General features: G+C 45.3%; 1 protein-coding gene across 1 annotated transcript in view; it reads right to left on the reverse strand.

Moving 5' to 3' along the window:
* ncam2 (neural cell adhesion molecule 2) overlaps positions 1 to 27,083 on the reverse strand; it is a 1,376,879-nt gene that overhangs the window by 630,028 nt on the left and 719,768 nt on the right. The gene's annotated exons all lie outside the window — the stretch shown is intronic.

Genomic DNA, 27,083 nt, shown 5'->3' on the forward strand with positions numbered 1-27,083 from the left:
GGCCGGTTGGTAAAAATGGGTCCCCGGAAAAAAAGTTTGAAAAACACTATTACAGGACACTAAGGGAGTACTTCACAAGATGTCCTATTGCAATGGTGACATTGGAAGTTCCAGTTTGTTGGAAAACAAGGAGTCTAAGTTGCTGTAGTACTTTCTCATGCATGTTGTTGTCTGGAGCTATGGGATAATAATGGTAGGGGCTCCAACATTTTTCCCATCACATGGCTGAGCAGGAATCTCACCCACACTTGCTGCCTGCCGTTGGGGGTTTGCTGAAAATATTTGTGAGTTGACACTCCACCTGTTTGGCCATGTTATGACACTTTGGCACTTTTTTATGACTTCATGTCCTGGGTTGCTTCTCAAACACTTAGTTTCTGATTCAGAAGCAAGGACAACACCTACTGCAAAACAGGACCTCCTATTTTGGTCTCCTTATTTGAGGAAGGGTGTGGTGGCATTGGAGGCAGTTCAGAGGAGGTTCACCAGATTGATTCCAGGGAGGAAAGGGTTGATGTATGAGCAGCGATAGAACAGTTTGGGCTTATACTCACCGGAGTTTAGAAGGATGAGAGGGAACCTGATTGAGGTGTATAAAATACTGAAAAGGATTCATAAAATAAACCAAATGTTTCCCCTTGTGGGGCAATCTAGAATGAGAGGTCACGGACATAGTTTGAGAGGCAGTAGATTTGGAACATAGATCATACAGTGCAAAAGGAGGCCATTCGGTCCATCGAGTCTGCACCAACCCACTTAAGCCCTCACCCTATCCCCGTAACCCAATAACCCCTCCTAACCATTTTGGTCACTAAGGGAAATTTATCATGGCCAATCCACCTAATCTGCACTTCTTTGGACTGTGGGAGGAAACCGGAGCACCCGGAGGAAACCCACACAGATACGGGAAGAATGTGCAGACACCGCACAGACAGTGACCCAGCGGGGAATCGAACCTGGGACCCTGGCACTGTGAAGCGACAGTGCTATCCACCTGTGCTACTGTGCTGCCCTAAAGAACTGAGATGTGAGGAAGAACTACTTTTCGCAGAGGGTGGTGAATTTGTGGGACTCGCTGCCCCCATAGTGCGGTGGAGTCTGAATCATTAAATGGTTTCAGGAAGGAGATAGATATATGTCTGATTAAAAGAAAGGGTTAAAGGGATATGGGCAACAGGGGGAGGGGAGGTGGATTTGAGACCAGGAAGAGATCAGCCACAATCTGATTGAATGGCAGAGCAGGCTATAGGGGCTGAATTGCCTACCTCTGCTCCTAATCTCTCTGTCCTTATGTTCCTATGATTTGTTCCAATGGTGACTGTCTTGTTATGCTCTAAGTGTGGCAAAGCAGCTTCCTTGTGGTGCACTTGACAAAGGAAGGTTCAGACGTGGAGATAACTTCAACACGTTTATTAAACTATATGCACTTCTATTACTCGGGTTCAACACTACTGTTAATCGATTCTATAGCTACCCAGACTGACTAACCACACTGCTACAATCCATGTGGTGGGTGTGATATTGAATCAACCCTGTGTCTGTACTCACTGACTGTCTCCACTGGAAAGAGGCAGATCATGTGTGTGGTGTTCTTTATATATGGGTTGGTGTAATGCCCTCCTGTGGTCGTGTCACCTCTGTGTGTATCGTGAATACCCATTGGTCGTGTCCTATCTAACTGATCTATTGGTTGAGTGTGTGCATGTGATGTCACTGGTGCTCCCTCTAGTGCCTATCTAGTCTATGTGTACTTACATTAACCCCTTGTGTATTTACAGTGATGCACATCACCACAGTGACTATATTTTAAAGAGTGTTTCTTTGGTTCTAAAACATTTATCTTATCTTAATCATTATTGTCACAAATAGGCTTACATTAACTCTGCTGCAATAAGAACATAAGAACATAAGAACTAGGACCAGGAGTAGACCATCTAGCCCCTCGAGCCTGCTCCGCCATTCAATGGCTGATCTTTTGTGGACTCAGCTCCATTTTCCGGCCTGAACACCATAACCCTTAATTTGTTTATTCTTCAAAAAATTATCTATCTCTATCTTTAAAAAAAATTAATGAAGGAGCCTCAACTGCTTCACTGGGCAAGGAATTCCATAGATTCACAACCATTTGGGTGAAGAAGTTCCTCCTAAACTCAGTTCTAAATCTACTTCCCCTTATTTTGAGGCTGTGCCCCTTAGTTCTGTTTTCACCTGCCAGTGGAAACAACCTGCCCGCATATATCCTATCTATTCCCTTTATAATTTTATATGTTTCTATAAGATCCCCCCTCATACTTCTAAATTCCAACGAGTACAGTCCCAGTCTACTCAACCTCTCCTCGTAATCCAACCCCTTCAGCTCTGGGATTAACCTAGTAAATCTCCTCTGCACACCCTCCAGCGCCAGTACGTCCTTTCTCAGGTAAGGAGACCAAAACTGAACACAATACTCCAGGTATGGCCTCACTAACACCTTATACAATTGCAGCATAACCTCCCTAGTCTCAAACTCCGTCCCTCTAGCAATGAAGGACAAAATTCCATTCGCCTTCTTAATCACCTGTGACAGCTGTAAACCAACTTTGGTTGATGTTACTGTGAAATTCCCCGAGTCACCACATTCCGGCACCTGTTCGGGTACATACGGGAGAATTCAGAATGTTCAAATGACCTAACAGCACGTCTTTCGGGACTTGTGGGAGGAAACCGGAGCACCCGGAGGAAACCCACACAAACACAGGGAGAATGTGCAGACTCTGCACAGACAGTGACCCAAGCCGAGAATCGAACCTGGGACCCTTGCGCGGTGAAGCAATAGTGCTATCTTTAAGGGTACCTCAAATTCTGAAAGGTACTGGCGGGATTCTCCATCCCGACAGTCGGTCAAGGGGGTTTTCCATTGTGGAAACCCCCACACCGTCGGGAAATCCGCGGGCATGAGTGCGCTGCTGGCGAAGCGGCGGATCCTGCCAGCGGAGAATCCCGCAGACTGTATTTGTACAATTTTTTTAATATTAGAACTTGAGCTTTGCTCTGCATCAAATCCATGCTGATCTTGGCCTGAGAACGACTGATTGAGGAACACTATTGAGGAGGCTTTGCTTCTTCGTGTATCTGTTGTGTTTCGTGAAACAATGGATGGAGGAAACCAAAGAAGCAATCAACTGCCTCGAAATTTATTGAGCACCAAAACGATGAAACACCCACATTTTATAGGAACCAATCGAGCAGAAAGGACAATGGAACAATTCCCTGAAAAAAAAATCAATCTGCGCTGCCAATCACAACACTTCATTCAAATAGAGCTGATGGGAAGCCAGAATTCAGGGCTGCTTCCAGGGCATCAATACAAGCAGAATTGGATGACAAGAGCCTTTGAACATGTGTTATATTGTGAGGTTTTAACAAGGGGTCTTATCAAACCCTCCGTGGACACAGTGCTAATAATGGCTGCGTTAAATAGGTGTCAAGCTCTAAAGTCAATGGTTCGCTGCCCACGTGATATGAATCACAGGAGAATTAGTTTTTTTTCCCCTTTTGCTTGCCACACGACAGGCTGATGATGAATGGAGTTTGGGCTGTCAGATTAAATGGCAGTGACCTTCACACATGACATCCCCAGCTCCACTCTCGCCAGGTAGAGGAAGGCACTCGCCATCCCCTGCCCTGTGAGAGACGATTATCAGCCAACTCCCTCACGCAACTCCCCTTGATAGATAGCAATAAATCAATGGCTCTTTTACATTTAGCACTGCTACTTTTTTAAATCAATGTTTTTGCCTTCACAGCGCATTCCATAACCGCATGCCGTCCCAAACCACCTTACAACAAATGAAATGCTTTTGAAGTGTAGTCACTACTGTAACTTGGGGACTGAGACAACCAATCAGCTCACAGCAAAGTGCCAAAAACAGTACTGTGGTTAGAGAGTCGAGTCGTCTAAAGTACAGAAAAGGCCCATTGTGTCTGCGCCGGTGGAAAACAACCACCTAACTATCCTTTTTAATAAATTTTTTTTAAGAGCACCCAATTAACTTTTTCCAATTAAGGGGCAATTTTTAGCGTGGGCAATCCACTTACCCTGCACATCTCTGGGTTGTGGGAGTGAAAACCCACACAAACACTGTGAGAATGTGCAAATTCCACACGGGCAGTGACCCAGGGCCGGGATCGAACCTGTGACCTCAGCGCCATGAGGCAGCAATGCTCACCACTGCACCACCATGCTGCCCACCTAACAATTCTAATCCCACTTTCCTGCACTTGCTCCATAGCCTTGGCACAGCAAGGGCACATCTAAATACTTCTTAAGTGTTATGAGGGTCTCTGCTTCCACCTCCCCCCCTCACCTTCAGGCAGTGATTTCCAGACTCCCACCACTCTCTGGGTGAAAAGGTCTTTCCTCACACCCCCTCTCAACCTACTGCCCCTTACCTTAAATCTATGCCCCCTGGTCATTGATCCCTCCACCAAGGGGAAAGGTTTCTTCCTGTTTGCTCTATCTATGCCCCTCATGATTTTATACATCTCGATCATGCCCCCCCCCCCCCCCCCCCCCCCACCCTCAATCTCCTCTGCTCCAAGGAAAACAACCCCAGTCTGCCCAATCTCTCATCTTCATTAAAACTCTCCAGCTCAGGAAACATTCTGGTAAATCTCTTTTGCCGCCTTTCCAGTGCTATCATAACCTTCCTATAATTTGGATTCCAGAAGTGGACGCATTACTTTAGCTGTGGCCTAACCAATGTTTTATACAGTTCCAGCATAACCTCCCTGCTCTTAAACTCTATGCCTTGGCTAATAAAGGCAAGTATACCAAATGCCTTCTTAACCACCGTATCCACCTCCCTGCTACCTCAAGGGACTGATATTGATAAGATAATACGTGTTGGTAGTGTCAGGTGTGGCCTATAAATACGGCCAAGCACCAGGGAAAACTACTCTGCTCTCCCTCAATTTAGTGCTTCAGGGCCTTTTCTATCCACTTGGAAGGACACACAGGGGGTCACACTTTAACATCTCATTCGAAAGGCAGCACTTTCAACAGTGCAGCGCTCTCTCAGTGCTGCAGTGCAGTGTCAGTGGAGGTTTTTATTTGTGCTGAAGAGGCTCCTGAATCCACTTCCTCCTGACCCAGAATGAATCCTTCCGATTGCGTTGACTGACACCTAGGTGGGGAAGCTTGCAGCTTCTATACAAACTACGTTGATTCGTCAGGGCGAAGACAGAACCACAGGCTGTACCTGTGTGATGATATTCAAAGATAACCATGGAAAATGCCACATGCCTAGCAGCCTGCCCTCGAGAATTGATGTAAATCTGCGTGGCACTGTTCTCCTCACAAACCTGGACTTTTGACTGAGGCTGAAGCTAGACGTGAGGCAGATGGAAGCAGGACCCTTGACCTAGCTTATCTGCTGGCTTTGTCACTGGTGAAAATTTGTCAAGAACTTCAACAATTAATGAGGCCAGTCATGAAGGATATCTTACCTTTGAACACAGCCTAGTTTCCTAGTTCAGATTGACAGACAATGAACTTTGTAGCGTGCTGATTAGCGTTCAGAACATTTCCTGTCTCTTGGAGGCCTGCAGCAGGTTGAAGGAGAGCTGACATTTAACTACCAACCCCACCCCACCCTCCCCCCATGCTTGGATTACCAGGCAGAGCAGGTTGGCAGCCTGACATTGAAGAAATGAAATTTGGGCGAGTTCTACGTGTGTTCAGGCCACTCCAGTTTACTGCCCAGGGTGTGGATTTTAAAATGATACTCTGGGTGTCAACCATTAGAAACTGGACTTGCCCCGCCTTCTAAACCCTCACAGCCAACAAAGGAAGATGATTGTTGTATAGTCCACACAGGACTCCAACCCACTGCTCAGAAATTGTTTCGTTTGTTCTTTGTTTTGCCTTTCTCTTCTACTCCTGAATCATTCAAGAATGTGTTTCCTTCAGCACTGGTCACCCTTCAGTGCCTCATCTCCATTTTTTAAGACTGAACCCAAAGTGCGGCTGTCGGCAGGCCATTCAACTGCATCACGCAGCCAACTTGACTCCATCACTGACCAACATCCGCACATGTGACCTTTCCATCAAGGGACCACTGCATGGTCAGCAGGAATCAACCCTTGGCTGATTTATGTCCTCAGGATTTTAATCCACCAACTGTTCAACAGGGGAGCAAGAGCTGGCTAAAGAGAAGGGCCTTAAAGCAGGCTGAGATAATTTATCTTAGTTCATTCCAGATTTTGACCTTGGATCATCCTGGGTAGCAATAGTTATGTTTCATTCAGTGTACTTCACCACTGTGTCAGTTGGGAACTGTAGCCAACATCCTAACACAATTCAGAAATTAAAGCCTGTAACATTAAATTCCCATTTTGTTCACTTTTGATACTGTTAAAATGACGAGCAGCAATATCTGAGCGCACACTCGGTGGCCTCAAAGAGAAGCAGCATTGACATCAGCTGTTTCAACACTTCACAGAGTGCCTCTCGCTTCTTCGTTCTTGCACCGTGCTGTGGCAGATGGTGGGGGTGCTGAGACAGAGGGTAGAAGGTCACTTGCTCATCGCTCAGTACGTGAGCGGCTTGTCAAAAAAGACTCCATAGGGGCAGCACGGTGCTGCCTCATGGCGCCGAGGTCCCAGGTTCAATCCCGGCTCTGGGTCACTGTCTGTGTGGAGTTTGCACATTCTCTCCATGTCTACGTGGGTTTCACCCGCACAACCCAAAAGATGTGCAGCGTAGGGGGATTGGCCATGCTAATTGGCAACACGGTAGCATAGTGGTTAGCCGAATTGCTTCACAGCTCCAGGGTCCCAAGTTCGATTTTCGGCTTGGGTCACTGTCTGTGCGGAGTCTGTACGTTCTCCCCGTGTGTGTGTGGATTTCCTCCGGGTGCTACGGTTTCCTCCCACAATCCAAAAATGTGCAGATTAGGTAGATTGGCCATGATAAATTGCCCTTATTGTCCAAAATTGCCCTTAGTGTTGGGTGGGGTTACTGGGTTATGAGGATGGGGTGGAGGTGTGTACTTGGGTAGGGTGCTCTTTCCAAGAGCCGGTGCAGACTTGATGGGCCGAATGGCCTCCTTCTGCACTGTAAATTCTATGATATCAATGATATAAATTGCCCCTTAATTGGAAAAAATGAATTGGGTACTCTAAATTAAAAAAGACTCCATATACTGTTTATTTCCCAACCCCCCTACCCACCAGACACTCCACCACCCCCCCCCCCCCCCCCGACCACCAACACACTGCCACCCCAATTTGCTGGAACTGCAAATGGAGTCTAAGTCACAAATATCTCAGTAATCCCTACCCTCCTCCAAACTCCCATTAACCACTCTCTCACAACCAGTAATCAGGAGTTACTGGAGACGCCAGCGAGACCAGCTGAGACAAAATGACGCAAGGCCCCAAATGATCTCTTCTCTCTGGTGGCTGCAATGATCTGGAATAAAATGTGTTTGTCAGCTTTCAACTCAGTTCATGGCGTTGTGTAATCTTGCAGCACCGAAGGAGCTCATTCTGCCCACAGTGCCTGTGTCGACTCTTTGAGAGAGATTTCCAATTAGTCCTCCTCCCCCACTCTTTCCCCACAGCCCTGCAGTGCACATTTTCCTTGTCAAGTGCGTGTCATATTGGTATGATCGCGGTTGAGACCAGTAAGATGTAAAAAAAGAAATATGAAATCCAAGTTATTCACGCAAATAATGAAGATCCCACAATTTAAAAACAATCTAAACCTTATAAATACTATCTTGGGTGACCACCTACACACATAAAGAGCCCTGAATTAACATAAGTTAACCATGAATAAACAGGTAAATAGCGGTTGATTATAAATTTGGCATTCAATGGCAGATGCAACTCAGCCAGATCTTACAAATTTTCCAGCAGTCCACTCAGCCTCTCTGACATCAATCTCGGTTATAAAATCCTTCAAAACTCTATCTTCCTCATGAAGAAGTTCAGCGCCTCTTCTTCGAGGATTTACCTTGGCTTCCATGAGCAACAGCAGTGTACAACTTAGCCAAGTTCAAAGGGTACAGATTTTGCCAAAAATTGTACATGGCTACAGAACCTCCTCAGCTCCCTCCTCAACTCTGCTAACAGCGGTCTGGCAAGAATAGATCCCCCAATGTAATCTTCAAGGAACAGAAACACCTGCAGCAACTGGATATTTGCCCGTTCTCAGCTTCTGGATCTAGCCTACATCTTCTTCAGCCTGCCTGTGCTGCACCACTGAGATCAGCAGCGTTATCTGAGCTCTGGTGGCTCAGTGTCCTTGGCTGATAAACTCAACCAGTTTCAACCTCCTCAAAAGCTTTGGTTGCTAAGAAAAAGCAGATCTTAGGCAGAACCTCCCAAACTCACTACAACTACCATCACAAACAGTGGCTTCCAAACTGTGGTTCCTAAACCTCTTGGGTTAGATACCAGGCAACTATCAGGTTGACCTTTGAAGTGGAGCTGTCAGTTGAGCGTCCTTTCCTCGATTCACCCATTGAGATATTTGCCAGAGGTTGACTACCACAGTCTACTGAAGTCTACGTTCACTGGTCAATACACATGTCGGGATTCTTACAGTTCCGCATGTTACAAGTTTGCCCTTCTTGGTGATCTTTAAATAGGGTTTGAGCCATTTGCTCACTATACAAGCTTAATGCTGGAATATGGCGCATTAAGGGCATGCGGTGGGATAATGTACAAAGAACAAAGAAAAGTACAGCACAGGAACAGGCTCTTCGGCCCTCCAAGCCTGTGCCCACCATGTTGCCTGTCTGAACTAAAATCTTCTACACTTCCTGGGTCCGTATCCCTCTATTCCCATCCTATTCATGTATTTGTCAAGATGCACCTTAAATGTCACTATCGTCTCTGCTTCCACCACCCCCTCTGCCAGCGAGTTCCAGGCACCCACTATCCTCTGTGTAAAAAAATTTGCCTTGTACATCTCCTCTAAACCTTGCCCCTCGCATCTTAAACCTATGCCCCTTAGTAATTGACCCCTCTACCCTGGGAAAAAGCCTCTGACTATCCACTCTGTCTATGCCCCTCATAATTTTATAGACCTCTATCAAATCGCCCCTCAAGCATGTAACTGTCAGTCACCATAAACTGGGCCATTCTCCATGACAATGCCGCCTTCTACCAATCAGAATCCTTTGCCAACCAATCCGAACTCTTTTCTCATGTAATATAAAGTTGTTGTTTCCCCTGACACGGGTATTCTCACGATTGTCTTCACGAGTGTAAGATGAAAAACGTCAACAAAATGACTTATTTCAATGTGACCTGAACTTTGTGCCGTCAATCTTGGCCCTTCTGTCAGTGGAGACACCTTCTCCTTAGTTTCTCGATCAAAACTTGCGGAATTTAGTATTTTTTTGTATTAGTTGCGTGCATTGTGGCTGTTTCTGGCAAACTTTTGCCCATCCCTAATTGCCCTGGAAAAGGTAGTGGTGAGCTGCTTTTTTGAACTGCTGTAGGTGCACCCACAGTGCTGTTAGAGAGGGAGTTCCAGGATTCCGACCCGGTGACAGTGAAAGAACAGCGATAAATTTCCAGGTGAGGATGGTCTATGGCCTGGCGGGAAACTTGTAGGTGGTGGTGTTTACCGAATTTACAGTGCAGAAGGAGGCCATTCGGCCCATCGAGACTGCACTGGCCCATGGAAAGAACGCCCTACCTAAGCCCACGCCTCCACCCTACCCCCAAAACCTAGTAACCCCACCTAACCTTTTTATTTTGGACACTAAGGGAAATTTATCATGGTCAATCCACCTAACCTGCACATCTTTGGACTGTGGGAGGAAACTGGAGCACCCGGAGGAAACCCACGCAGACACAGGGAGAACGTGCAGACTCCGCAGAGAAAGTGATCCAAACCGGGGATCGAACCTGGGATCCTGGAGCTGTGAAGCAACAGGGCTCTCTCCGGGATCAAGGATCTTGGGATTTAAAATTCCTAGAGAGATGCCGGCCTCATCATTGAGGGATGGTGGTAATGGATCCACATCGAGGCCCAGGATCACCGATGGCCGACACGGGATCATGGCATTGTGGGTTGGGTGTTGTGGAGGGGGAGGGGTGTACCAGGTCGGCAGCAAGAGGAGAGGAGTGACTCTCAGGGGCTACTCCCTTTCCAATGCTGCATCCGTCAAACATGCATTGAAAGCCTGACAACCTGAATTGTGAGTTCTCCCCCCACCACTGGGCGAAGGACAGCAGCCAGAGAATGAGGCCCTGAAGCAAGTATTTTAATTGCCCATTTAAGGGCCTTAATTAGTGGTGGGAGCCAGAAGGCCATCCATAAACCTGCCCGTCTCAAAGTTAATTGGGGTTCAGCAAATTATAGAAACCCTACAGTGCAGAAGGAGGCCATTCAGCCCATCGAGTCTGCACCGACCCAATGAAAGAGTGCCCTATCCAGGCCCAATGCCCCTCCCTATTCTCATAATCCCACCTGAACTTTTTGGACACCAAGGGGCAATTTAACATGACCAATCCACCTAACGCGCATATCTTTGGACTGTGGGAGGAAATTGGAGCACCCGGAGGAAACCCACGCAGACACAGGGAGGACGTGCAAACTCCACACAGACAGGTTGATTCAGAAAGTTCCTATGCACCGTCCTCCTGCTAAATTAAAAGCCCACCCTCATTCCTAAATGTATCTCAGGAGAGGATGTTAAATTCTAGTCAATATTTGAGCGAGCTGATGGTTAGATTTGGATCATGTTCACCAGGCTGATTCTAGAAAAAGTTAGTATTGATTCATTCGAATGCAAATTGGCTTTCTTTCAGAAGTACTATTTTGCCGCACATACTTTTGAGTGTTTTCCTATGTATAACATGTTTCGAAAGAACTGTTAAGTTTGGACCTATACTTTATATAATTCTTCACCTCTAGTGTTTCCTTGCCTCAGATTTATATCTGCTGTAATTGATGGAGGTTTATCACCATGGTTAGTCTATAAATGTTGTATTATGATAGCAGGATGGTAGAAGGGAAAAAAGATGGTCAACTGGTCTTTATACATACCATCAGCCCCGGAGATTTATTTGCTATTAACCTCTCTCGTTTCACCTTCATTTATATCGGTCATTGATATCATCCAGATGATCCTGTTTGGGCAGGATATACTGCTTACATCTTCCCCTGCAAGTAGTTTTGATTATAAATGGTGCCTCTTTAAGGTACAGTGGCCGGTCCCTCTCAGAACAACAATGCAATCATAGTTTGGCTGTAACTCTCTATTAAACCTGCAAACTGCAGCACAAGTCGCTACGTGTCCTTGAGGGACTAAGGCAATTTATAACTGTTGTCTAACTCTCCAAATAACTCACATGACAAAGAATGTTATCTTATCGAGATGCTGGTGAGGAAGTCAATTAGGCCGTCTGCTGACGGTGTTGAGACGAAAATTTGAGTTCAAAAAGACATCGCAGGGTGGCGATTGAGTTTGTGTAGCCAGTTCCCCATTACCTGTTCAAGACACACATGACGCATTGTGAAGCAAGTGCCTTGGGGTGGAGTTTCTGCTCGTTTGCACCTGTACAGATGGTGGCATATGGGCAGAATCGACTGAACAAACACGATAGATCAGGGAGTTCTGAATGCCCGTGAGGAATTCGGCCACATACATTACGTTTGTTCTTTCTGTGATTTCTTATGCCAAATCAAGATTCAATTCCCCCAATTGAGGGACCTCCCTACCCCACAACATATGAACCGTGAACTCAAAATTGCGAATTAATGTTTAGCCATTTACGGGACGTGGATGTCGCTGGTTAGGGCAGCATTTGTTGCCCATCCCTAGTTGTCCTTGAGAAGGTGGTGGTGAGTTACCTTCTTGAAACCCTGCAGACTCTGAGATGTAGATGCAGCCACTGTGCTGATAGGGAGGGTGTTAGGGCATTTTGGCCCAGCGACAGTGAAGGAATGTTATATTTCCAGGTCAGGATGGTGAGTGTCTTGGAGGAGACCGTACAGGTAGTGAGTCCCACTACCACTGCTGCCCTTGTCCTTCTTGATGGTAATGGGCATGGGTTTCGAAGGTGCTGCCTGAGGAACCTTGGTGAGTTCCTGCAGTGCATCTTATAGATGGTACACATGGCTCCCACTGTTCATTGGCGGTGGATGGATTGAATGTTTGTGGATGGCGTGCCAATTAAGAGGGTTGCTTTGCCCTGGATGGTGTTGAGCTTCTTGAGTGTTGTTGGAGCTACACTCATCCAGGCAAGTGGAGAGTATTCCATCATACGCCTGAATTGTGCCTTGTAGATGGTGGACAGGCTTTGGGGAGTCAGCAGGTGAGTTACTGACGGTAGGATTCCTAGCCTCTGACCTGCTCTTGTGGCCAGATTATTTATAAGGCTAGTCCAGCTCAGTTTCTGATCTATGATAATCCCCAATATATTGAAAGTTGGGAATACAGTGGTGGTAATGTCATTGAACGTCAAATGTTGATAGTAAGATCCTCTCCAATTGAAGATTGTGGTTGCCTGACACTTTTGTGGCGTGAATGTTCCTTGCCACTTGTGATCCCAAGCCTGGATATTGTCCGGGCCGTGCTGCATTTGTGCATGAACCACTTCAGTGTGTGAGGTGTCACAAATGGTACTGAACATTGTGCAGTCAGCAGCGAGCATGCCCATTTCTGACCTCATCATGATGGAAGGAAGGTAATTAATGAAGCAACTGAAGATGGCTGGGCCTCGGACTCTACCCTGAAGAACTTCTGCAGTTATTTCCTGAAAGTGAGCCAATTTATCTCCAACCACCTTAGGTAATGGTAAAGTCACCATATCCCAGATGTCCATAGACTGCTTTCCCCTTTGAGGAGGAGAGCTGACTGGTGGTCATTTAACCTGAAGGTCAACACATCTCCGGTGAGGGGCAAGGTTGAGAAGGTGGGGCCTTCATGAATAACTTCCATAAACATCTTCCTTTGTGCCAGGTATGACTCCAACCAGTAGAGAGTTTTCTCCCGGATTCCCATTGACTCAGTTTTGCTCGGGCTCTTTGATGCCACACTCGATCAAATGCTGCCTTGATGTCAAGGGCGGTAACTCTCACCTCACCTCTGGCATTCAGATCTTTTGTCCATGTTTGAACCAAAGCTGAAATTAGTTCAGGAGCTGAGTGACCCTGGCAGACCCTAAACTGAACGTCAGTGAGCAGGTTTTTTCTGAGCAAGAGCCGCTTGATAGCACTATAGATAACTTTCCTTTTTTAAAAAAAAAATGTTCCAATTAAGGGGCAATGTAGCGAGGCCAATCCACCTACCCTGCACATCTTTGGGCTGCTGGGGTGAGACCCATGCAGACACAGGAAGAATATGCAAACTCCACATGGACTTCGGGATCGAACCACGGCGCCGTGAGGCAACAATGCTAACCATTGCGCCACCTCGCTGCCCTTTCCATCACTTTGTTGATAAACGAGAGTCGACTGATAGAGCAGTAATTGGCTGGGTTGGATTTGCTCTGTTTCTTGTGACAGGACATGCTGGCAATTTTCCACATTGCCGGGCAGATGCCAATATTTTAACTGTACTGGAACAGATTGCCTCAGAGTGCGGCAGATTCTGAATCAAAAGTCTTCAGTACTATTGGCGGAATATTGCCAGTGCCCAGTACAATACCTCTGCAATATCCAGTGTCTTCAGCCATTTCTTGATATCACATGGAATGAATTGAGTTTGCTAAAGGCTGCCATCTGTGATGCCGGGGACCTGCGAAGGAGACCGAGATGGATCATCCACTCGGCATTTCTGGCTGAAGATTGTTGCGAATGCTTCAGCATTTTTTACACTGATGCGCTGGGCTCCTTCATCACTGAGGATGGGGACATTGTGGAGTCTCCTCCTGTGAATTGTCCACTACCATTTGCGATTGAATGTTCCAGGATTGCATAGGTCAAATCTGATCCGTTGGTTTTGGAATTTCTAACTCTATTACTTGCTGCTTACGCTGTTTGGCACACAGGTAGTCCTGTGTTGTAGCTTCGTCAGGTTGACACCCCATTTCCAGCTATGCCTGGTGTTGCTCCTGGCATGCTCTCCTGCACTCTTTATTGAACCAGGGTTGTTTCCCTGGCTTGGTGATAATGGTAAAGTGGGGGATATGCTGGGCCATGGGGTTACAGATTCTGGTCAAGGACAGTTCTGTTGCTGCTGATGGCCCACGACACATTATGGATGCCCAGTCTTGAATTTTTAGCTCTGTTCAAAATCTATTCCATTTAGAATGGTGGTACAGCCACCCAACACAATGGAGGGTATCTTCAATGTGAAGATGGGACTTTGTCTCCAAAAGGACTGTGTGGTGGCCACTCCTACTGATACTGCCATGAAGAGATGCAACTATGACAAGTAGATTGGTGAGGACGAGGTCATGTTTTTCTGACCACTTGCTGCAATCCCAGTCTAGCAGCTATGTCCTTTCGGACTCGGCCAGCTCCGTCTGTGGTCGAGCTACTGAACCACTCTTGGTGCTGGACATTGAAGTCCCCCCACCCAGAGTACATTCTGCATCCTTGCCAGACTCAGTGTTTCCTCCAGGTCACCTTGCCTATGTTTGACCTGGTTCCATGAGATTTCATGGGGTCCAGAATCGATGTTGAGGACTCCCAGTGCAACTCCATCCTGACTGTATACCACTGTGCTGCCACCTCCCAGGGATAGTAGTGTGTGGATCATTTTCTGTAAGGTTTGATCCCAAGTGTATGACTCGTCTGAGACAGCTCTTTGGGCTGGATTCCATTCCTTTACATTTTCCCTGTCGTGGTTAAGTGGCTGCAGAGTGGGGAGTGAGTGTGGAGTCACATGTAGGCCAGGCCAGACTAGATGAGGATGGCAGACTTCCTTCCTTACAAGGCAGGAATTCCAGATTTCTTTTTAATGAATTCAAATTTCACCATCTGCCATAAGATGCATACTTTAGTTCTGTCTTCACAAATGAGGACAGAAATCAGATCCCAGAAATTTTGAAGAATGAAAGGTTTAGTGAGAGGGAAGAACTGAGGGAGATCAACATTAGGAGAGAAATGGTGCTGTGGAAACTGATGGGATTGAAGGCGGATAAATCCCCAAGGCCTGAGAATCTGCATCCCAGAGTACTTCAGGAGATGGCCCTGGAAAAAGTGGATGCATTGGTGGTCATCTTCCAGGATTCTATAGACTCTGGAACTCTCCCTGGAGATTGGAGGGTAGCTCACGTCACTCCGATATTCAAAAAGGGTGGTAGAGAGAAAGCAGGGAATTATAGACCAGTGAGCCTAACATCAGTAATGGGGAAAATGCTTGAATCCATTATCAAGGACTTTATAGCGGAACATTTAGAAAGCAGTAGCAGGATCAGTCAGAGTTAATATGGATTTATGAAGGGAAAATCATGCTTGACAGATCTGTTGGAATTCTTTGAAGTGGTAACCAGTACAGGCGACAAGGGAGAGCTAGTCGATGTGGTATATTTGGACTTTCAGAAGGCATTTGCCAAAGTCCCGCACAAGAGATTATTGTGCAAGATTAAAGTGCAAGGGATTCGGGGAAATGTATTGAGGTGGATAGAAAACTGGTAAGAAGTCTTACAACACCAGGTTAAAGTCCAACAGGTTTGTTTCAAACACGAGCTGGTTGGCAGAGAAGAAACAAAGAGTAGGGATTAATGGGTCCTTTTCAAATTGGCAGGCAGTAACCAGTGGGGTACCACATGGATCGGTGCTGGGACCCCAGCTATTCACAATATATACTAATGATTTGGATGAGGGAACAAAATGTAACATCTCACTGATGATGCCAAATTAGGTGGGAGGGTGAGTTGTAACAAGGATGCAGGGATCCTACAGCAAGATCTGGACAGGTTGGGCGAGTGGGCAAACCAATGGCAGATGCAGTATAATTTGGATAAGTATGAGGTTATTCATTTTGGAAGCAAAAACAGGAAGGCAGATTACTACCTGAATGGTTGTAAATTGGGACAGGGGAGTGTGCAGCGGGACCTGGGTGTCCTTGTGCACCATTCGCTAAGGTGAGCATGCAGGTATAGCAGACGGTAAAGAAGGCTAATGGCCTTCATTGCACGAGGTTTCGAGTATAGAAGCAGGGATGTGTTGTTGCAATTGTACAGGGCCTTGGTGAGGCCACACTTGGAATATTGTGTGCAGTTTTGGTCTCCTTCTCTGAGGAGGGATGTTCTTGCTCTCGAGGGAGTGCAGCAAAGGTTTACCAGACTGATTCCAAGGATGGTGGGACTGTCATATGAGGAGAGATTGTTCTCGCTGGAGTTCAGAAGAATGAGGAGGGATCTAATAGAGACTTTTGAAATTCTAACATGACTAGACAGGGTAGATGCAGGGAAGATGTTACCAATGATGGGTGTGTCCAGAACCAGTGGTCACAGCCTGAGGATTCAGGGTAAACTATTTCGGACCGAGATAAGGAGACACTTCTTCTCACAAAGAGTGGTGAGCCTGTGGAATTCATTACCACAGGATGTAGTTGATGCTAAAACTTTGAATATATTCAAGAGGCGGCTGGATATAGCACTTGGGGAAAATGGGATCAAAGGCTATGGGGAGAAAGCAGGATTAGACTATTGAGTTGGGTGATCAGCCATGATTGTGATGACTGGCGGAGCAGGCTCGAAGGACCAGAAGGCCTCCTCCTGCTCCTATCTTCTATGTATCGGTGCCATGGTGGGATTTGAACCCAGGTCTCCAGATCATTACCCTGGGGCTCAAGATTACTTGCCCAGTAATACCACTGCCACTGCCTCCCAATTCTACCGATTGGTTCACAAAGGCTCTTCAAATTGCATTAATGGTTTAGCTCAGTAGGCTAGACAGATGGTTTGTGATGTAGCACAAGGCCAGCAGTGTGGGTTCAATTCCTGGACTAGCTGTGAATTCTGAATTCCCCCTCCATGTACCCGAACAGGCGCCGGAATGTGGCGACTAGGGGTTTTTCATAGTAACTTCATTGCAGTGTTAATGTATGCATACTTGTGACAATAAAGATTATTTATTTATTTAATGTTCTTAGACAGGCAGGCAATAACGATCAAGAGTTTTGTCACATCGGAAAGTATTTAATTTACTAATGCTCTGACCAGTGCACACCAGTGAAATCCTTAAATGGTTAAGCTTAAACCATTTCCAGTGATTTTAAATCAGTTTGTCACAGCTGGAGGATTTTGTTTTTCATCTCTATGAATAAAATTGCAGGAGATCACTGCCCTTAATTATATCAGGGAGTACCTGATTAATGGAAATGGAATAAAATAAATGATTACATTTTATTTGGTCGCTGATCGCACTCGTTCGTAGAAGGTTCAGTGTTGTGACCATTTAAGTACATTTTAGTGGAAACATGCACTGTGACCTTACCAACGCAATTCGCATTTTGACCACAATTTCCTGTTTGTGTCCAAATGAAAATCCCATCCGCCTAGTCACCATGATATTTAAGTGCTCTTTCCTATCCTGACTAACCAATCTGCTCAGGTTCCACTGCTTAGGGTACTTGCTGAACTCTGCACTGGTGTTAACCACTAGAATATGTCTATTGGAGAGTAACCATAATATCAGAGCATCTTCCCGCTGGATGCCATTCAGTCCATCATACCTGTGCTGGGTGTTCAAGAGAACACGATCCAATTAGAGCCACTCTACTGCTCTTTCCCGTTTGACCTGTAGGTGTTAATTTTTCAAGAGTGCAACAATTCAGTTTGAAGGGTTAACAATGAATCTGCTTCCAACGTTCCATGCAGCAGTGCATAACACACCATCGCAATTCACTGCATTGAATAAAATCTCCATACCCACACGGGTTCTTTTGCCAATTATCTTAAATCTCTCTTCTTTGATAACAGAACCTCCTGCCAGTGAGAATGCTTTTTACCTGTGTTATTAAACAGGTTGGGTAGAGTCCTTGACGGACCAGTGTGCATGTTGTCTGTGGATGGAGTCCAATGTTCTTTTCTGTCTTCCTGATTAGTGCTTTTGTGTTGTTCAGGGGCTTTTGAAGCATCTGCTCAGTTACGAGAAACATCAGCAAACTTTGCATCCTGTCCAACATTTGTCAATGGACTTCAACCAAGAGCAAGAACTATGGCTAATATTCCCCTTTCCGCAGCCTGAGGATTGATGCTGGGATATTCAGGATCTCTGAGATTCAGGATGAGCTTGGTAAGACCCCCTTTCATCGGCTTGTAAATCTCTGGGTGCTTCCTTCACACTCTTGACATGTACACTTCAACACATATATAGATGGCCCCTAGCCTTGATCCCAGCGCATCCCCCACCCAATCACAGCAAGTGGATGTATCCCTATGTCCACCTGTTGAACACTTTGATAATTTTAACGATCTCTATCAGGTCTCCACAGCGTTCTTGTTTCTACAGAAAAGAGCCTCAGCTTGTTCAATCTTTCTTGACAGTTATAACCTCTCACTGGTCGATGCTCAGAGGCCACAGTCAAATCTCTCTAAGACAGTTAACTTTTATCTTATGTTATAGGCCAGGGTTTAGAGAACTCAAAAGTGTATCATGGAGTTCACCTGACCTACAACTTTTTATGGGGAGCACAAGGGCCTCCTTTACAGGTGTGATGCCACAGAGACCTAAAGTACTTTTTAAAACAAACCATATTTATTTATGAATCTAGTTAACACTTTATAAACCCACAGTAAGCATCTTAACAACTATCAACACCAATAATCCCCACAGATACAATATTCTATAAGTAACACTTCATAAACTTTCCTAACAATGTCCATAACACCAAAAGACCCTTTTTACAGAAAGCCGGCAGGTTTAAATTCACTACAGAAACAGGTATTACTTTGAAATCCTCAAATGATCCAGAGACAGTCTTTAGATTGCAGAGAGAGAGCAATACACAGCTGCTTGCTTTGCCTCCAGCTATCCAGCTCTGAAAACAAAACTAAAACACACTGTAGCTGCCTGCTCAAAGACGCAAGTGAAAGACAGCCAGCCCAGCTCCACCCATACTCTGACATCACTGCAGCTATTTGATAAACACCTATTTCTTAAAGGTACATCCACTAAAGCTATTTGATAAACACCAAGTTCTTAGGGATACTCTCACATGACACTTAAAAGGAAAATGTTGAAAACACACACGTTGAACAGCGTGTAAAAGGGAAAAGGCTGTCTAACAGCCTGGATCAAGACCTTTCATTGAAATTCTGACTGTTGAAATACCTTCTGTCCAATTTAGAAAGGAAGAACTCGCATTAATCAATGATCACAATACCATCACGTTTAGATTAGTTAGGGAAAAGAACTAGGTAACGGCACAATCAACATTGATGACCCAAAGGCACCATCGTCAAAAACAATTTGATGTAGAGTCACAGAATGAAATATTAAGCAGGTTGCTATAACTTTGGTCGAAGCATCAGTTTTAAGGAATAGCTTAAAAGGGGCGAGTGATAGGTAATGAGGAAGAGTGATTCAGGAAGGACACTGACAAGCCTCATCTTCTAGTGATGGGTTGAAGTTGAGTACAGACATTGGGAAGAGATGAGGCCATGGAAGCATTTGAAAATAAGGTTGGTAACTTTAAAATTCATGGTCTGGAAAATGGATAATTAAGTTGGAGAGTGATAGATCCTGGCTGAACAAAGCAAACTGAGCTATTCACTTGTTTACTAATTTTGTAAGACCCATTGTTGAATCCACAGTGCCTGGTTGGAATGCTGGACTGACCAAAGTGCAATCAGAAACAAGGGCTGAAACTAATGTTCAGTAACGTGTACCAAAGTTACTCTGACACAATCAAACAACTGAATAGGGGTCTCCCTGCTGAATGGTTGAAAAACCTCTGTCTGGATTTCACGAGAAAATGTTTGAATCCCATGTACCTCTCATTGCCACCATCTAGAACATAGAACATACAGAAGGAGGCCATTTGGCCCATCGAGTCTGCACCAACCCACTTAAGCCGTCACTTTCACCCTATCCCTATAACCCAATAACCCCTCCGATCATTTTTGGTCACTAAGGGCAATTTATCATGGCCAATCCACCTAAACTGCATGCCTTTGGACTGTGGGAGGATACCGGAGCGCCCAGAGGAAACCCACACAGAAACGGGGAGAACGTGCAGACTCCGCACAGTGTCCCAGCGGGGAATCGTACCTGGGACCCTGGCGCTGTGAAGCCTCAGTGCTATCAACTTGTGCAACAATGCTGCCCTATGCTACCGTGCTGCCCTCTTGTTCCAACCACACAGAAGTAAAATTATTCCAGAAATAAGATCGGGAAGGAATAGAGTCTGAGACAGCACAATCGCCTATTTTTGAAAACTCAGAAATAGTAAGTAAATATTTGAGAATTCGATGAACTCAACCTCACAATACATGAACTGTGGATTTTAATATAAACTGCAGAGTTTAAGAGACTTTTCATTTCTATTTTGTAAGTTAAGGAAACCTGCATTTTGCAACAATTTTCAATTACTTCTTGCAAAAATTATTACTGGGAATTTAAAAATATATTTTACATTTAATTTTAATTTTAATGATTGTCTATAACTATTTTATGATTACAGTTTCTCATTTTATTTGTATTGTGATCACAATTTGGCACCTTCTTCCATGAAGAAGCAGAGTATAACTAAATGGTTAATCAGGCGAAATAAATTAGAGCATGAGAAAAAGCCAGACAGTAATGCAACATCATATAAGAACAAGAGTTTCTACAGGTATTTCAAAAGGAAGAAAGCAAAGTAAGTGTTAGTTCTCCAGAGAGTGACAACGGGGAGCTAATAGTAGATAATGTGGAAATGGTGGAGGAAATGAACAATTGCGGCCGTGGATGACTGTCTGTGTGGAGATTGCACTTTCTCCTCGTGCCTGCGTGGGTTTCCGCCCGGTGCTCCGGTTTCCTCTCACAGTCCAATGATGTGCAGGTTAGGTGGATTGGCCATGAAAAATTGCCCCTTTCTGACCAAAAGGTTAAGTGGGGTCACTGGGTTATGGGGACCGGGTTGGGACGTGGCCCTAGGTAGGGCGCTCTTTCAGAGGCCTGCTGGGCCAAATGGCCCCCTTCTGCACTGTAGGAATTATATGATTCTAGAATACAAGGAACATTCGGGTAATAGCTGTAAGTAAGTCAGGAGGTGGAAGGGAGAGAGGAACTGGTGAAATTACAATCACAAGGGAAGTGGTACTGAACAAGCTGATGGAGCTGTGGCTGGCAAGTCCCCGGTCTTGGTGGACTATATCCTAGAGTCTTAAATGATGAGGCAAATAAGGTGGAAGATGTTAATTTTCCAAAATTTGCTGAATTTTGGAAAGGTTCCATTAGACTGGAAAATAGCACATGTGACAAGAAGGGAGGAAAGCAGAAAACATGGGTCTACAGGCTAGTTAGCTATACATCTGTCGTGGGAAGGTGCTCAAATTGATCATTAAAGAGGTTATAAGGGGCATTTTGAAAGATTCAAGGTAATCGGGAAGAGTCAGCATGGTTTTGTGAAAGGGAAACCATGTTTTACCAATTTATTGAGTTTCTTTGCTGGGGTAACATGCATTATAGATAAAGGCGAGCCTATGGATGTACTGTACTCATAATTCCAGAAGGCATTTGATGAAATTCCACATCAAAGGTCATTGTGAAAATGAATGGGGATAGCTGATTGGAAGGGGAGAAGATTGGCTGGTTTGGCAGAAAATAGAGAGTATGCATAAATGAGTCTTATTTGTGAATGGCAGGATATGATGAGTGGAGTGCTGCATGGCTCTGTGCTGCAGCCTCAAATCGTGACAATTTATATCCATGCCTTAGATCGTGGAGCGAAAGCATGGTAACTAAATTTGCAGACAATACAGATATAGGTAGAAAAGTATGTTGTGAAGAGGACATAGTGGCTGGTTTAGCACAGGGCTCAAAAAGCTTGCTTTTAAAGCAGACCAAGGTAGGCCAGCAGCATGGTTCAATTCCCGTACCAGCCTCCCCAAACAGGAGCCGGAATGTGGCGACTAGGGGATTTTCACAGTAACTTCATTTGAAGCCCACTTGTGACAATAATCGATTTTCATTTCATTTCAAGATGTTCCAGATGGATATCGATAGGCTGAGTGAGTGGGCAAAAACCTGGCAGATGGAGGGAAATGTGAAGTTGTTCACTTTGGCAAGAAGAATAAAAAGTCTGAGTATTATAATCTGTCCTGGTCCACGCATGTCGATGCTACCACCAAGAAAGCACAACAGCACCTATACTTCCTCAGGAAACAAAGGAAATTCAGTATGTCCACATTAACACTTACCAACTTTTACAGATGCACCATAGAAAGCATCCTATCTGGCTGCATCACAGCCTGGCATAGCAACTGCTCGGCCCAAGACTGCAAGAAACCTCAGAGAGTCGTGAACACCGCCCAGTCCATCACACGAACCTGCCTCCCATCCATTGACTTCATCTACACCTCCCGCTGCCTGGGGAAAGCGGGCAGCATAATCAAAGACCCCTCCCACCCAGCTTATTGACTCTTCCAACTTCTTCCATCGGGCAGGAGATCCAAAAATCTGAGAACACGCACGAACAGACTCAAAAACAGCTTCTTACCCGGTGTTACCAGACTCCTAAACAACCCTCTTATGGACTGATCTGACTAACACTTCTCCCCTCTGTGCTTCACCCGATGCCGGTGTCTATGTATTTACATTGTGTACCTTGTGTTGCCCTATTATGTATTTTCTTTTATTTTATTTTCATGTACTTAATGATCTGTTGAGCTGCTCGCAGAAGAACGTACCTCGGTACACGTGACAATAAACAAAATCCAAATCCAAATAAATGGAGAATGTCTACCGAATTCCGAAATTCAGAGATGTTCTGGTGCATGAGTCACAAGGAGGTAGTATGAGGAGACTAATAGAATGCGATCCTTTATTATGAGAGGAATTGAACACAAAAGTAAGAATGTTATGCTTCCATTATAAAGTGCATTGGTGAGACCACATCTCGAACTCTGTGTGCAGATTTGGTCTCCATATTCAAGGGAGGACGTAAATACATTGGTGGTTCGGAGAAGGTACACTTCTCCGAAGGGCGGGGGGAGGGGGGGTGAGGGGGGGAGGGGGGGTTGTTGGGTTATGGGTATCGGGTTGATACGTGGGTTTGAGTAGGGTGATCATTGCTCGGCACAACATCGAGGGCCGAAGGGCCTGTTCTGTTATGTACTGTTCTATGTTCTATGTTCTATTACTGAAATATATAACATCCAGGACAGGGCTAAATCGCTGGCTTTGAAAGGAGACCAAGGCAGGCCAGCAGCACGGTTCAATTCCCATACCAGCCTCCCTGAACAGGCGCCGGAATGTGGCGACTAGGGGCTTTTCACAGTAACTTCATTTGAAGCCTACTTGTGACAATAAACGATTTTCATTCATTTCATGTGGAAAGGATGTTTCCTCTTGTGGGTGAATCCAGAACTCGGGGGCACCGTTGTTACATTAGAGGTCGCCCTTTTTGGACAGAGATGAGGAGAATCTTTTTCTCTCAGAGGGTTGTGAGGCTCAGGAATTCTCTCCCTCCGAAGTAAGTGATGTAGAGAGGCTGGCGTTGGACTGGGGTGAGCACAGGAAGAAGTCTTACAACACCAGGTTAAAGTCCAACAGGTTTGTTTCGACTAGCTTCCGGAGCACTGCTCCTTCCTCAGGTGAATGAAGAGGTAGGTTTGAGAAACATATGGGCATGTGGGCAGCATGGTAGCACAAGTGGATAGCACTGTGGCTTCACAGCACCAGGGTCCCAGATTCGATTCCCCGCTGGGTCACTGTCTGTGTGGAGTCTGCACGTTCTCTCCGTGTCTGCGTGGGTTTCCTCTGGGTGCTCCAGTTTCCTCCAACAGTCCAAAGACATGCAAGTTAGGTAGAATGGCCATGCTAAATTGCCCTTAGTGTCCAAAAAAGGTTAGGGGGGGGTTATTGGGTTACGGGGATAGGGTGGAAGTGAGGGCTTAAGTGGGTCGGTGCAGAATCGATGGGCCGAATGGCCTCCTTCTGCACTGTATGTTCTATGTTCTTTATATATAAATAAAGTCAAAGATGCAAGATGATACTTTGAATGGAAGCCTTTGCAGGTAATTAAGTCTTTCCAGAGCCAGAGAGAGGGATAATCACAGGTTAAAGAGGTGTGAATCGTCTCAAGCCAGGACAGTCGGGTTTTGCAAGCCCAGGCCAGATGGTGGATGGTGAATGAAATGCGACATGAATCCAATGTCCCGGGTGAGGCCGTACTCATGCGTGCGGAACTTGGCTATAAGTTTCTGCTCGGCGATTCTGCATTTGAGCTGCCTTTGAGAATGCTGACCCGAAGATCAGAAGGAAATGGAGGTAGAGGCATTGACTATTTTTTCAGGCGGAAGTAGTTGTTTCTTGTCAGGCAAGTGCGTCAAAAGTTATCGGGAGGTGGAGGTGTTTTCAGATGTGAATGTGGAACTCGAAACTCAAACCGATCAACCATGATCTTATTGAATGATGGAACAAACTCTGGGGGCCGAATGGCCAATTTCTGCTCCTATTCCGTATGTTCATATGATGATTTTTCAATAAACCAATTATCTATCTAAGCACGTTTCCAGAGATAAAGGAATAAATTTGTGTCGTGCGTGATGGAAATTATATCTCCGGAGGAAAATAAACATTCCAATGTTCCCGATGCTAGCAACTAGCCACATAATGGTGCTCATTTGTGCTTTGTAAAATTGGTATTGAAGATTAACAGGCATCAAGTAGACACAATGAATTTTCTATTCTTGGCTGCCAAGAGTGCACAAGGTGTTTCTGTCATGCCTCCGACTGTAGATAATGTTATTAGACACTTTCCCACTCACGGAAACATACCCTGATTCTTTATTACACCGGTAATCTGTCAAGCTTGTTCCAAGTTAAACCTTCACAGCAAGTTCTCTCCACATTATCTACGTTGTTAGAAAATCAAATTTAAGGAAGGATTAATTGAAGATTTGAGTGTTCATATAAAATATATGCCTGTAACTGACAGATAATTTGCCGAAAGGTGTCGAGTTGCTACTTGAGATGAGCATTCGTCGCACATATTTCTGGAGAAACTTAATTTGTCTGGGGCTTGGAACACATTTACATGTGCTAAACTCTTTCTTCTTTCCTTTTTCTCTTTCTTTTCGATGTCCCCCAGTAAACTTTGTTGCCACCCCTCCCATCGCAAGATTATTCAGATTGTGACACTATGAGACCTTGCTGCGAAAAACAGTTTGTATATGTAGCAGGAGTGACTAAACTTAAAAGATCATTATCATTATAATTAATTGATAATGGAGCTCTTTGTGACACTTTGAGGATGTAAAATCTGCCACATAAACGCAGGTTATTTCTTTTTCACGTATTTTGTTCTTTCATGGGATGAGCAACATATCTTGTCCACCCCTCATTGCCCTCTGATATCAATCCTGAACATGCCTGGTATCAGCTGTCACCACGACATCTTGTCCAGTAGCCATGTCTTAACTTGAAAAGAAATCCCAATTAACCATTTCTATCCCACTTAATATTGTTCAGAAAGTCTCCCTAGCTCACCTGCTTTCAAGATTGAGGAGTGCTACCTCTCCCATTACTGTGTGCTCCCACCATGAGCGGGCAGCCTTGCTTCCAAGACTTAGCCATTTCCCTTTTGCCTTGGTGACTGGGACTAAGCACAGTGTGGCCTCACCAAAGCACTATGCAGCCTCAAAGTGATATAGAGAAATACAGCACAGAACAGGCCCTTCGGCCCACGATGTTGTGCCGAACTTTTGTCCTAGGTTAATCATAGAATTTTGGACACTAAGGACAATTTATCATGGCCAATCCACCCAACCTGCACATCTTTGGACTGTGGGAGGAAACCGGAGTACCCGGAGGAAACCCACGCACACAGGGGGAGGATGTGCAGACTCCAGGGAGGATGTGCAGACTCCATATGTGATGGCCATAGACTTGTAGCGAGGGGCATAGGTATGAACGTATCAAGTGGGGCGGCATGGTGGCACAGTGGTTAGCACTGTTGTTTCACAGTGCCAGGGTCCCAGGTTTGATTCCTGGCTTGGGTCACAGTCTGTGCAGACTCTGCACATTCTCCCCGTGTGTGCGTGGGTTTCCTCCGGGTGCTCCGGTTTCCACCCACAGTCCAAAATGTGCCGGTTTGGTGGATTGTCCACGCTAAATTGCCCTTAGTTTCCAAAAATGTTACGTGGGGTTCCTAGGTTACGGGGATCGGGTGGAGGCTTAAGCAGGGTGCTCTTTCCAAGGGCCATGCAGACACGGTGGGCCGAATGGCCTCCTTCTATACTTTAAATTCTATGATCTTTGATTTTATGAAGCATGTTACTTTTGAGATTGCGTTGTTACCTCAGTACACATGTGTACACCTTCCCAAACTTCATTAATGAACACCAAAAGTGTTTATTGATAAGACTTGCACAGCAGTCTCATCGAGCAAGTTATCTAAAAGCCTCTCTCACCATGAGGTGGTGTAATATTGTTGTCCGAGATGCTTCCACAGGATCGACGTTAACAGGAATTGCAATAACAGGAACCTCTTCTGGCACAGGCGATTCATCACTATTTACTTCCACAGAGAAATCAGTTATGTTGATAACAGGTTGATCAGGTACTTTGGTGTTTACAGGTTTGAAAACATTTCTTATTAGCAACACTGACTGCTGGAGTGTCTCTCTGCTGCTCAAGTGGTCCATGTGGTTACGAACGATCCGTCCCTCCACATCCACTTGGTATGAAAGGGGTCCAGACTTAGACACAATGATTCCAAGAATTCAGCTTGATCCATCACCTACGTTTCTCATGTTTCTGACTTAATTTACTATAAATGATCGTGCTGTGAATCATAACTTGTTGTCTGATAACTTAGGCTGGCTTCTAGCCTGCCTGGCAAATTTGGAAACATGAGGCTCGGTCTTGTTTAGGGACGACATTTCATCAGCAGTTCTGAGAGTGGAACTCCTGATGTTGAATGTGGAGTGGTGCGATGGCTAAGGAGGAATCGTGAGATTTCGGTTTCCAA

The sequence above is a fragment of the Scyliorhinus canicula genome, chromosome 7 (assembly GCF_902713615.1).
Source record: "Scyliorhinus canicula chromosome 7, sScyCan1.1, whole genome shotgun sequence".
In the NCBI taxonomy this organism is placed as follows: domain Eukaryota; kingdom Metazoa; phylum Chordata; class Chondrichthyes; order Carcharhiniformes; family Scyliorhinidae; genus Scyliorhinus; species Scyliorhinus canicula.